Genomic DNA, 12,631 nt, shown 5'->3' with positions numbered 1-12,631 from the left:
AGGAAAAATGAATAACCCAAATCCTGGAAGGCCAACGATGAAGTGAGGATATCCCAAACCCATAAGAAGCAAAAAAGTGTCAATGTTCAAGAGCGACAAGCTGTCGTAGGTAATCAACAGAATATTTCTAAATTTTCCCCCACCATTGCTGGTGAGTACCCCACTTATTTTTGAAAAACACAAGCTTGAAGGGGATAACATATGCTTGCAATATAAGTTTGTCCTTCGGACAAATCCAATCCAATGAAATTTTAACGAGCACTAGGGAGGAGAAGCTTGGGTCTCATCATGGCGACAAGTCCAATGTCGTCAGGGTTTAACAAGTCAGACATAGGTAAAACTCAAAGTCTTTTTCATATTTAGAGAGTTTGAAAAAAACACAGAAAAGGAAACTTCAAACAGGCCATTTTCGTATATTTGTGTCTCTCGAGCTCGAAAAATTAGAAAACGATACTCGAGAGAACCGCTTGACCATTTCATTCAAGGAGTACTTTTCGTAAATAGTGCCTCCAGTCCAAAAAAAGTAAAAAACTTACTGTATACACGACGTTTCGCAACCATTAATGAGCTCAAACCTACAAGGGCTCGGCAATCTTTTCACGTTTCAAGAGTCAAAAAAGAGCTTAAAGTTGACTCAGAAAGGACTTTTTGGTATTTACTAAGTATATAATTCATAGATCGATCATCGCCAGTGTTTGAAACACCTGTCGTTTCGCAAGAAAACTCAAGCATAAGATATGTATCACAAAAATATGCAAATATAGATCAAAACCCTAATGAAAACCCTAAGTTTTGAAAAAAAGTTATAAAAGGAACACTTTGGTAAAAAATCTATTTACTTGTGTTTTGACTATGGTAAAAGAACTTCTACCATTTCATACCTCGTGAAATTTGGCGACCGATTCCAAGAGGCTCAGGGATCCATTGCTCATCATGCTACTTCCAGGTAAATGCCATAGCCTTACCTATGTTTTTATGCCAAAATAGGATTCAATTTCATGTTTTGAACCATGGTTTAGAGTGATTTTTTGGATTAAAAATCTGCCTCGGTCGTCACAAGTTTCCCCATCGAGATTGCGATGACTGAGAAATTTATACTGTGCAAAAATGGGATCGTCGCAAGAGATTGATGTACACCTGCGACGACCCGAAATTTTTTACACTGTGAAAATCGGCTCGTCGCAGTTGTTTTAAAAACAGTTGCGACAAGCACCGGAACCAAAATATTTTCATTTATAATCAGTTTCAAAGGATGAAAATGGATGGATGGCATTTGACAAAGGTATGTTTGTGCATGTAGGGACAAGAAATGGCTTTCGCATGGCAAGAACGTACTCATGACAATGATGATGTGATGGGAATGGCAGATCCTCATTGTCTGAACATCCTGCGAAACTGTGGGTTGTTAAAATTCTTCCTGACACCACTTCTGAGAGCACAATTGGATCTCTTAGAGTACTTGATCCGAGCATGGAATCCGACAGAAGGAAAATTCATAATCCGTGGGCAAGAAATTGAGTTCGATGCCACAGATATCTACTTTTTGACTGGGTTGTCACGGAGAGGGGAGATGCCTCGCATGGTGGGAACTTGGGTTACTGGAGACTCTTTGGACACACTTATTGCAAGAGTTTTCCCCCCAGGAGCACGAAAATCACCAACAAGTGGAAAGCTACAAATTGCCATTGTTAGTGATTTGTCACTACGGGTATTGTTGTTCAACATTACTAGAGCAGCTGGCTCCCAAGCCTAGCATGAGGCGACCAAGACCCAATTACGACTATCCCAAGTCTGTTTGAATCCTACCATGTTTAACTGGTCAGAGGCCGTGTCTCTCAATATGAAGAGACAACTGACCAAGTGCCATCGAGGCGAGACGAAACAGTTCGGCTACGATTCAATCTTAGTATTGTTCATGCTGGAACGAGTACCAATCCTATAGAGATAGGACGTAATGGTGGGATGTCTAGGACCACGACAGAAATGAATTACTCATTGGGCTCTCATGATGTCACGAGGAGGCGGTGGCCAACCTGTATCATGGGGTCCCAAATTTGTTGAGTGGATTAACCGTCAACAAGTTATAGTTGAGGATTGGCCGTATGCTGGGATGGACTTCAAGGGCGATCCGGACATGTTGCTTCATCCTGGCGAACAGTGGGACGAGAGAGGTAAAATACTCAGTTGACTGACAACAGATATATATATATATATATAGAGAGAGAGAGAGAGATATATATATATATATATATATATATATATATATATATATCTATATATATATATATATATATCTCTCTCTCTCTCTCTCTATATATATATATATATATATATATAGAGAGAGAGAGATAGAGAGATATATATATATATATATATATATATATAGATATATATATAGATATATATATATATATATATATATAGATATATATATATATATATATTTGGGGACCACGGTGCGCAACACATGATATACATCTATCTATGTTTTACTGTATCTACTTATTGTGTCTGAATGCTTGCTTATGATTTTTATAAATTACACAAATATCTATCTAATACATGGTTCGCTAATGCATCAGTTAATGTTGTAGGTTTTAACCCCGTACAGAAATTACCTGCATACGAATTCTAAAACACAGAAAATAAACAATGCGAGAGCATAACACATAAAACACATATACACAGAGATTTTCCCCTGGATCCGAAAACCAGGACTACCAACTTGATTTTTCATTATGTTCCCTTCAATGTTACAATACATATTTCTACATGCCGAAGCATCCAATACCATGGACCGAAAACCATTGCGTCCAAAAAACATGTGCAAAAATCATGCACAAAACCATAGGTGGGTCCACCCAACCTAACATAGGGTCCAAAACCAAAATTTTCCGGGGCACTGCCCCGACCCCATAAAGTGGGGTTACAGGTGCCCTTCAAACCCCCTATTAACTACGTGGAAAGAATACAGCACAACCCAACATTCTCCCACTTGTTGTCTTCTTTCCACAGGGGGCCACAAGAGAGCTTAGTCATTTTCCCAGCCCTGAAATGCCCATTGTCTCTCTACACCAAGAGAACTTCTCAGAGCTCACAGATTTTGTCAATGCATCTGCAGTATTCTTCAAAGTGTTCACCTTTACCAGCAACACCTTTTTGTCTTCTATCATATCCCTCACAAAGTGATACTGAACATCAATGTGCTTTGTCTTTGAATGATATGCAAGGTTCTTTGCCAAGAAAATTGCACTTTGGCTGTCACAGTCTATCCTTATAGCTTCCTGTACTAACCCCATACTTGAACACAATCTCTGCAACCAAACTGCTTCCTTGCTTGCATGAGTGGCTGCCATGTATTCTGCCTCTGTAGTTGATAGTGCCACTACAGATTGTTTCTTACTCATCCAACTGACTGCTCCTCCAAATAGGTTAAACACATACCCACTTGTAGATCTTCTCTGATCCAGATCTCCAGTCCAGTTTGCATCAACAAAGCCACGAATATCTCACACTCTGTCCAATCCTAGTCTTCCTTGGTAGCACAGACCATAATCACTATTGCCACACAAATACCTGAAAACCCGCTTCACTGTTGTCCAATGCTCCTTTACTAGTTTTGACATAAACCTGCTCAATACTCCCACTGCATGTGCAATGTCTGGTCTAGTATATACCATCGCATACATCAAGCTACCGACTGCACTTGCACATGGAACACGGGACATGTCCTCTTTCTCTTCTTGTGTCTTGGGACACTATTCAGCAGATAACCTCACACTTATAGGAATAGGAACCTTCACTGGTTTACTATCCTGCATATTAAACCTCTGCAGTATTGTCTTGACATACTTCCTCTAGTTTAACCAGAGCTTCCTCTTTGCCTGATCTCTTTTAATTTCCATTCCCAAAATATAGTTTGCAACACCAAGATCTTTCATGTCGAATTTGGAGGATAATTGGGTCTTCAAATCCTGGATAATTTCTTTGTCATTTCCAACCAGCAACATATCATCCACATACAAGACCAGATAAATAACACAGTCACCAATTAATTTAAAATACACACAGTGATCTGCTTTGCTTCTGGTGAAGCAAATTCCCCGTATAAATGTATCAAATTTCTGATACCACATCCTTGGTCACTATTTTAACCCATACAGAGACTTCTTTAACTTGCATACCAGTTCTTTCTTACCCTTCACCGTAAAGCATTCAGGTTGCTTCATGTAGATTTCCTCTTCCAGATACCTGTGAAGAAATGTTGTCTTTACATCCATCCGTTCTACCTCAAAATCAAAAGCAGCAGCAACAGATAAAAGTAATCTAATAGAAGTTACCTTGGCAACAGGAGAAAAAATATCACCAAAATCAATTCCTAGCACCTGGGAATAACCTTTTGCTACCAACCAAGCTTTGTATTTCTCCACTTTTCCTTCTGCATTTGTCTTCTTTTTGAACACCCATTTGCTGCCAATGGGTTTCCTTCCAGCCGGCAACTCCACCAGATCCCAAGCCTCATTTTTGTGCAAAGATGCCATTTCATCAACCATGGCCTCTTTTCAGAGTTTTCCATCCTGTGAATCCACTGCTTCCTTCACAGTTCTAGGATCATCATCAGTAACAGACAAAGAAAAATTTGAACAAAAAGCAGATGGACTATACCTTTCTGGCTGCCTTCTTTCTCAAACTTATCTTCTCACAGCGGGAGTTTGTGGCTCTTCATCTTCTAATTCCTCCATTGTTCTAGAGTCTGATTCTTCCTCCTTTAGCTCAAACTCTATCTTCTCAAGTTCCTTTGGTTGGACTTCATGTTTAATAACATCTTTCACCTCTCTAAACACCACATCTCGACTATACACAACCTTCCTTGTTACTGGGTTCCAAAGCGTATAACCCTTTAAACCATCCTTATACCCAATAAAGATGCACTTTTCAGATTTAATATCCAACTTGGTTCGTTTCTCCTTTGGAACATGTACATATGCATCACATCCAAATACCCTCAGATGTGAAAGAGAGGGTTTCTTACTAGTCCATACCTCTTGAGGAGTCTTATCCTCCAACGCTGATGAAGGTGACCTATTGACCAGGTAACATGCAGTATCCACAGCCTCTGCCCAGAATTCCTATCCTAACCCGGCACCACTGAGCATGCTTCTTGCCCTTTCCATCAACGTCTTAGTCATTCTTTCTACAACTCCATTTTGTTGAGGTGTATATGGAGTAGTCTTCTGCCGTGCTATACCACACTTCTTATAGAATTCTTCAAATTCCTTACTACAAAACTCTCCACTGTTATCTATCCTCAGCACCTTTATCTTCTTCTCTGTCTGGTTTTCCACCAGAGCCTTAAATTCTTTAAACCTATCAAATACTTCAGGTTTCTTCTTAAGGAAATATATCCATGTATTCCTTGAGAAGTCATCTATAAATGATACATAGTACACAGACTTACCCAGTGATGGAACCTTCACAGGTCCAAACACATCATTGTGCACAAGTTCTAATATATGTTTCGCCCTCTTACTACCAGAGGGGAAACTCACCCGATTCTGCTTCCTGTATACACAATTTTCACAGAAATCAAAATCCAGAGAGTTATTACTCATACCTTCTACCATACCTTTACCATGAAGTATTCGAAGGCCCTTCTCTCCAATATGTCCAAGCCTTTGATGCCACAACATGGTCTTTTCTCCAGAGACCACTAGATTTTCTGCTCCACTTTCAGGAACCATGGAACTGTTGCACCCATCAACAACAGTGCTACCTTGCAGCTTGTACAGAGTTCCAATTCGAACTCCTCGCATCTATACCAGTGCTCCCCGAACCATCTTGCAGGTATTCTTCTCAAACACTATTTTTACACCTGCATCATCCAGCTTCCTAACAGAAATCAGATTTCTGGCTAATGCAGGAATATGTAGAACACCTGGAAGCGTTCTAACCCTTCCACCTTGCAACTTCAACTTTACTTTTCCGCGACCAACGATTCTAGCCTTCCTGTCATCCCCCAAGAAGACATCACCACCATCATATTTCTCATACTCGCAGAACCACTCTCTATGGGGAGTGAAGTGAAAGGATGCACCTGAGTCAATCAACCATGCCTCATGATCTACATGTGTACTTGAAAAAGCCAAGTATGCATCCCCACCTTCATCTGAGGTGATTTTCGCCTCTGCAGAAGGAGCCTCATCAGATCCCTTTCCTTTGTTAGGAGCTTTAGATTTACAGTCCCTTTTGTAGTGCCCTTCCTTTCCACATTTCCAAAACACCACCTTTACAGGTTTTCCTGGAGATTTAGATCTCCCTTTAGATTTAGATCTCCCACTCGATGACTTATTTTTGTTTCTATTCTAGGTCTGCCCTCGTACAGATAAGGCATCACCATTTTGGCTCTCCATATTTTTCCGTCTCATCTCAATGCAAGGAAATTGCATTGCTACCTATTGCAATAACCAGACTATCCCACGAATCTGGTAGAGAACACAACAAACTGATGCACTTATCTTCATCTGAAATTTTAATATCAACAGATGCTAACTGACTTACCACAGTATTAAATGCATTCAGATGATCTGTCACCGAGTCTCCATCTTTCATCCTCAGGTTATACAGATTTTTCCACAAGAACAGTTTATTCACCAAAGACTTAGATTGGTACAAAGTCCCTAACTTGTCCCACAAAGCCTTCTTCGTAGCTTCCCCTGATACATTCAACAATACTGAATCTGAGACACACAATCGTATTGTGCTCTTTGCCTTCCAATCCAACTTCTTCCATTCTTCATCAGACACTCCCGTTGGTTTAGTACCCGGATCTACCATGATCCACTGGTCTTTATCCACCAACAGATCCTCCATCTTGAGTTTCCACAACTCAAAACTCTGATCATTACATTTCTCAATCTCTATCTTTCCACTGCTCGCCATCTTCTTTCACCACCAGAATCGATCTCCCATTGAACAGGGTTTACCATAGGCCCGAGCAAAACCCCTCAGCAACAAAGACATCCCCTTGAAGCCAAAACTGCTCTAAAACCAAATGTAGGTTTTAACCCCGTACAGAAATTACCTACATACGAATTATAAAACACAGAAAATAAAATATGCGAGAGCATAACACATAAAACACATATACACAGAGATTTTCCCCTAGATCCGAAAACCAGGACTACCAGCTTGATTTTTCATTATGTTCCTTTCAATGTTACAATACATATTTCTACATGCCGAAGCATCCAATACCATGGACTGAAAACCATCGCGTCCAAAATCATGCACAAAACCATAGGTGGGTCCGCCCAACCTAACATAGGGTCCAAAACCAAAATTTTCCGGGGCACTGCCCCGGACCCCATAAAGTGGGGTTACGGGTGCCCTTCAAACCCCCTATTAACTACGTGGAAAGAATATAGCACAACCCAACAAATGTATTTTTTCTTCTAGGAATGTATTGATACGTGATGAAATCAAAATTCCTTTCTAATCAATGAACTTGTAAAGACAACCTTAGAATATGAGGGTTTCAGACATCTGCATAAGAGGCAAAAGGACACAATAAGTGAGAAATCGCTTACACACCAAGCCAACAAGGTACATCGGCGCATGGGTTCATTTTTACACAAGCTCGAACCATGGAGAACTCTGCTTGGATTCGGTTTCATGTTTACACAAGCTTGAAACGAAAAACTATGCTTGAATAAGTTTCGCATGCCCCCAGCATAATGATTCAATCGAGGTACATGGCCCCCAAGCTTCATTGCATTCAACCAGGTGGATGTAATGAAGGTTCACTTTCGAGATCCAGGAAAGACTCGACTGGGATTTTACGAGATCTCAATCAAATTCTCGATTTGGAAAAGGGACTTGTTTCATTTTTTAACGAGGTTGACACAGTGAAAGAACTATCCTCAAGACATTTGTTTCATTTTTTAACAAGATTGACACAAGACAACAAAATATGCTCCATACTCCTTGTGTCATTTTTTAACAAGGTTGACATAAGATCATGAACTATCCTCATGACATTGGTTTCATTTTTTAACGAGGTTGACATAAGAACAAACTATCCTTGGGACTCGTTGTTTCATTTTTTAACAAGGTTGACACAAGAAAAGAACTATCCTCGGCGAAATTTTTCATGGACCATATGAAAACAAGACTCCCAAGAGGTCTTCACTAGACGGAAGGAACATACTCCAGGAGGAATACAGGTCATTGGGTACCAACGACAGATCGGGTTCCAACGCCCCCCAGTACATGGTGTACGATACCATCTACGTGATCATCAACAGATGCGGAGACGGAACGGGTAGCCACATAATTGACCTATGGCGGGGAAGGTACTGTTGGAAAACAAGAGTCGATAGGCGGTGATGGTTGCAAAGGAGGTACCTGGTGACCAAAGAATGACAATTGATCTATAGTCACAATTCTTTCGTCATGTGGAAAACAAACCACACGGAAAAGCAAAGAAACAAGAGCTCCCATGACATAAATATAGTCATGGCCAAGGAGAAGATTGAAATCCAATGCACCTTGGATGACCATCACGTCTATATAGACGGTTTTACCTCCCAAAGTAATAGGGAACTTCGGAAGGATCCCTAAGGGTTGACTGGTTCCTCCGTCGAAAGCCAACAGATTCTGGGTGACAGGCACAAGCTGTGGGGAGCCCAAAGCTTTCCAAGTAGTGGAAGACATGAGGCTAACAGATGCACCTTCATCCAATAGAGTGCCAGGTACTACCATATTATAGGCGTGTACTGTGATCTGGAAAGGCACATAAGATGGGAGGTGGAAAGCAGTCAAGTGACTCCAATCGAAGGAAACAACAGAACTACTTGGTGGGGGTATCATATGATTGCCCCCATGCTCTGTAGGAATGGAAGAAGGACTCTCCGAAGCAGCAGGGACAGGAGGGTCACTTTTCAATTCATGAGAATCTGAAGAAACCAGACGAACATGAGAAGTATGATCATTATGCTATTCCTGAACAGAATGAACAACTGGTGTTGAAACCAAGCCGACACTCTCTTCAACCAATGGTTAGTTGGGAACAGACATAACATAGTCAGGCTCAAGAAGAGTAGGATGGGCAAGAGATGAATCCAAGTCAAGCTCTTTACCAATCTCGGGAGGGTTAGAAGAAAGCCTCTGATAACCAACATGAAGTTGGGGTTGAGGAACTGCCAGGTTTTCCAAAACTCTGGAAGATTTATCCATGAGAGGACAAAGGTGAAGAAGATGTTCGCCTTCACATAACCTACAGGGGAATCTAATCTTCCCTTTCTTCTTACCACTGCTAGATGAAGGTGTAACATCGACATGATCATTATAGGTCGATAAGGATGGTCGAATCATATCTCGAGACCATACTTCTAAGGTCCTGGGAATACCAAGACAATCTTGAAGGAAATGGTCACTCTTGCAAGCTTACAAGGAAATTTGACCTTCCGTGGAGGATTGGAAGGTTTTTCTACCAGAGGTGCACTCAGAGAAATAGTTGTACGGTTGGCCTCTCGCTTGTCTAACTTCTTCTTCTTCTTCCTCCTCTTCTTCCTCTTAGCTTCTGTTGAAGTCCCGAAAATCGGGTCTACAACAAGGGGGATACCCGCCCGGTCCGAACCTTGGTTGGCAGCTCCTTTTCTGTTTGGTATAGCGGGTCCGACTGGGGATGTGGGACCAGTTTCCCAATTTCAGTGTGTGTGTGAGAAAGATGAATATTTATGTTTCTAACAGTTTCTAAATACAATACTTCTAATCTAATAATAAGGAAATTATTATTCTAATGACAGAAATATATAAATCTACACTAACTCGGGGTGTGATCTTTCTTCTATGTGATCTAAAATGATTTCAAACAAAAACTGGTAATAAAGATCATTCAGCTGTTATGAGAAAAGAATTCAGTGCATATGAACCACTTCGTATAAAAAGTTAGACGAAACAGTTGTGTAAAACATATCGCATAATGAGCTATTCATACACTAAGCATAAATAAATATCTATCACCGTACAAAAGTGCCAAATGATAACTCAAGCATTCATACATTAATATATAAATAACTGAACTGGAAATCACTCTAACACAAAGCAGAAATAGTTAAGAGATAGAAATACCATTTATAACTAGTCCTACTCATGAGCTTCAAGTGATCACGATTTATCTCTCCTTGATCAAATATCTACTAAGAGTACAAAAGTGCAACATCAGAAGCAGATATCAAATGCAAACATTAATAAATCATGTTCCACTAATTCATCAAAACCTCCTCAGAGGGTACAGAAGTGCATGTTCTGGGGATAAGTTTTTGATAAATTTCAAGACCCTTCTCTAAATGCATGAGAAGGGTTTAAATACTACTAAACTAATTCTAAAAATAAATTATTACAAAAATATAGGATGCGGTTTAAATGACCGTCCTTTTTTCAGGAAAATAAACAAAATTAAAGCTAAAATTAAATCTAACATTAAACTATTTCTGTATTTGGTCCTTTAAATCACACGCATGCAACATCTGTTTGAGAAGAGTCGGCTGGCTGACTTCCGCTTTTAGCTGAGCTGAGAAAACAGAATCAACTAGAGCTGGCGCCATTTTTTCGGCCGAATTGATGATACACTTAACAGTCATCCATTGGTTATGTGGCTTTACCAAGTAAGCCCAGTAATAATCCCAGTTCAACTTGGTTAACCATTGAATTGCTTTTGCCTTTTCTTGAGCTTTCTGTTTCCAATCTGTCTGTAGTTTTTGTGCATTAGGTAAATATCCTGGAGTGGTCTCTATGATCAAATTTTCCCTGTGCAAATTTTCATTTACACAATCAATAATACTGCTTGCTGCCGTGGCTGCTCCTTCTGTTGCTTGCTCTGCCTCCCTGATTTGCTCATCCCATTTGTTAAAGAGCATTTCTTTGTGGTTTTCGTTGATCCTTGGTGCACCTGCTCTTCTTCCCTCGTCTTTTTCTTGCCAAGCCAAATATCCAGTCACCCATTTATCAATTAGATCATAGTCACTTCGTAAACCTACCACTTGATTAGTGGTTTTATCACTAATTTCACAATAATAGCTCCACTGTGATATCTTTTGGCCCAACGCTTCTTGCTGTTGTAGTAGTTGTTCATTCAAGGAAATGGCCTCCGTGATAAATTCTGTAAGTTTAGGATTGTCCTTGTGCATCTCCTGTAGATCCTGTAACTGCTTTCCTTTCTCATCCAAACTTTTCTGATATCCTATCTGCATTTGCTGGAAGTCCTGCTGCAACCTCTCAAGCTGTTTTTGTGCTTCATTGTTGGCGTTAGCTTGTTGCAACTGTTGCTGCAATACTTGTATCTGGTCTTCCCTTTCTTTTAGCAATTGTTGTACCTCAGATGCTTTATCAATAGTTGTAGAGGCATATGCTCCTGCGATCTGAGATAGTTTGGTGAGATTCTCAGTAGGATTGCTAGTGGGATCTTGCCACAGGACATCTAATTGTTCTACGTCTTGAGGGAGCACGTTTTCCAATTTCCTTTTCTTCCTCTGTCTTCTTACTACTGCTTTGTGTTATGGGCTATAAAACACATCAAGGGGAGGTATTTCTTCTATTTTGAGCATAAGCTCAGAGGATGGGGCAATAGGAATATGCTCCATATCTGAGACATCGCTAATTGTTGTTGTGACTACTTCTTTTGATACCTGTGCGTTGCTCACAGGTGTTTTTATGGTTTTTCCTTCAAGATTGATCAAGTCGTTGAAGGTTTCCCATTATTTGTCTAATTCGGTTATGATTGGCGGTGCTTGAATGATGAGAGGGGGAGGATCTCTTTGCGGGGAGGCAATAACCTGTTGGTGTAGAAGTTCCATTGACTGGGCAGTATCCTTTACTAACCCTTCTCTCTTATCCTGTTCATTTCCAGATCTTTTAGAATGTTTAGACATTTCTTTTTCTGACTTCGATTTAGATCTGTTAGTGCTTGAACTCCCACTAAGAATAACACTTGGAGTTGGTTCTCTTGCGGGTTTTATGCGTACTTTCTCTAAAGGAATACTGGCTAACCTTCTCTCCCTGTATATTTTGAACTTTTGAAATTCTTCTGGAGAGAATTGCAATTGGGTTGCATGCAGAATTTCTTCAAGCATGCTCTTCTGCTGGAATATATCATTGAATAAATCCTTTTCTCTAGAGAACACCTTTATCTTGACTACAGTGGTGAAATTCTGGGCAAACTCATTAGAGTCAAATGGTCTTCTTGAAAATTTGAATAACTGTAGACATGTTATATTATTTACTTCTGTGAATGCGTGGCCTACATCAAAAAGCGAAAAGGCCCCACAGGCTACAGGAAACTGTGGCCATATAGCCTTCTTTTTGTCCTTTAAATCTTTAGTTAGACCACCTTCCCCACAGGTTTGATAGGAAATCTCTCGAGCCAAGAGTTTATCAGGGATATACAAAGGTAGGACATGAGGGGGAGCAGAACTTCCAAATACCCTGACATAAGTAAACAATTCCTCCCCGAACCATCTCGCGACAGGGAGGATGTCTACCTCTGCTTCAGGTGAGCATCTCGGAGGGTCTTTATCATACAACATTCTGTACAAGGGTAGCATAATTCCATGACAATTTTGGTAGAAGTAGG

This window comes from Pinus tabuliformis, chromosome 9 (genome assembly GCF_031772625.1).
Source record: "Pinus tabuliformis cultivar Carrire ecotype Pingquan chromosome 9, CPIR1, whole genome shotgun sequence".
Taxonomy (NCBI): domain Eukaryota; kingdom Viridiplantae; phylum Streptophyta; class Pinopsida; order Pinales; family Pinaceae; genus Pinus; species Pinus tabuliformis.
The sequence above is the reverse complement of the archived record's forward strand: the minus strand, read 5'-3'. Positions refer to the sequence as shown.